The sequence below is a fragment of the Lottia gigantea genome (assembly GCF_000327385.1).
Source record: "Lottia gigantea unplaced genomic scaffold LOTGIsca_81, whole genome shotgun sequence".
In the NCBI taxonomy this organism is placed as follows: domain Eukaryota; kingdom Metazoa; phylum Mollusca; class Gastropoda; family Lottiidae; genus Lottia; species Lottia gigantea.
Window position 1 is genome coordinate 128,920 of NW_008710694.1, and position 1,045 is coordinate 129,964.

Genomic DNA, 1,045 nt, shown 5'->3' on the forward strand with positions numbered 1-1,045 from the left:
AAGTTATTGCTACTAGAGCATTACTGGTAGTACCAGGGTGTTATTGTTGGGCCACTGGTAGTACCAGGGTGTTTTTACTGGACCACTGGCAGTACCAGGGTGTTATTACTGGACCACTGGTAGTACCAGGTCATTATTACTGGACCACTGGTAAGTAGTATATGTCTTTTCGGATATGACGCATTTCACTTCTGCGCATGCGCAGCTTTTTCAATGCATCATATCCGAAAAGACACAACTGTTTAAATGTATTATAACAGACTCCCCAAACTGTATTATAACAGACTCCCCAAACTGTATTATAACAGACTCCCCAAACTGTATTATAACAGACTCCATATAAATTACACAGACAAGAATCACTAATAATAATACAGTAAAAAATAACCGCATTAAAAATGTCTTTAATTTTAAAACACGAACAAAAAAAATTCGAAGGAGACGGTTTCTTCTCTGCGTTAACATCTCTCATCCCCAAAGTGGCCAATTTTGTCTCAAACAACAAATTTCCTCCTTGTATTAAATCTTTCGTATTAAAAATATATGGTGTTTATTGAACAAATATGTCTTTAATAAATGTCCATCCTCCTAAAACGTATTTCGGTGCGGGAGACATTCAAAAGTCATTGGGTTCTCTTCCTGGATTCCCATGGGCAAAATATCCCGGAGAAAAACATCTCCCAGGGCACAATTATACAGGTCCAGGCACTAGGTTAGATCTGCGTTTAGACGAAAATGATATTCCCAAACCAGGGGAAGAACCCGTTAATAGAGTTGACGCAGCAGCGCTCAAATACGACATACTGTACAGAAATAAAGACGTGACATTCAGACACCAAGCAGACAAACAAATGATAGACGAACTCGAAAATATTCCCGATCCCACTTTCAAAGAGAAATTACAAAGGGCTCTTATCATAAAACTCTTGAAGGCAAAATTGAAATTGGGTATGGGCATAGCAGACGAGATTCACAAAGAATTTCGAAAAAACCTCCAAGTCAAAGTTTTTGATAAAGATGAAATTTGGTCAGCCGATTTAATCAA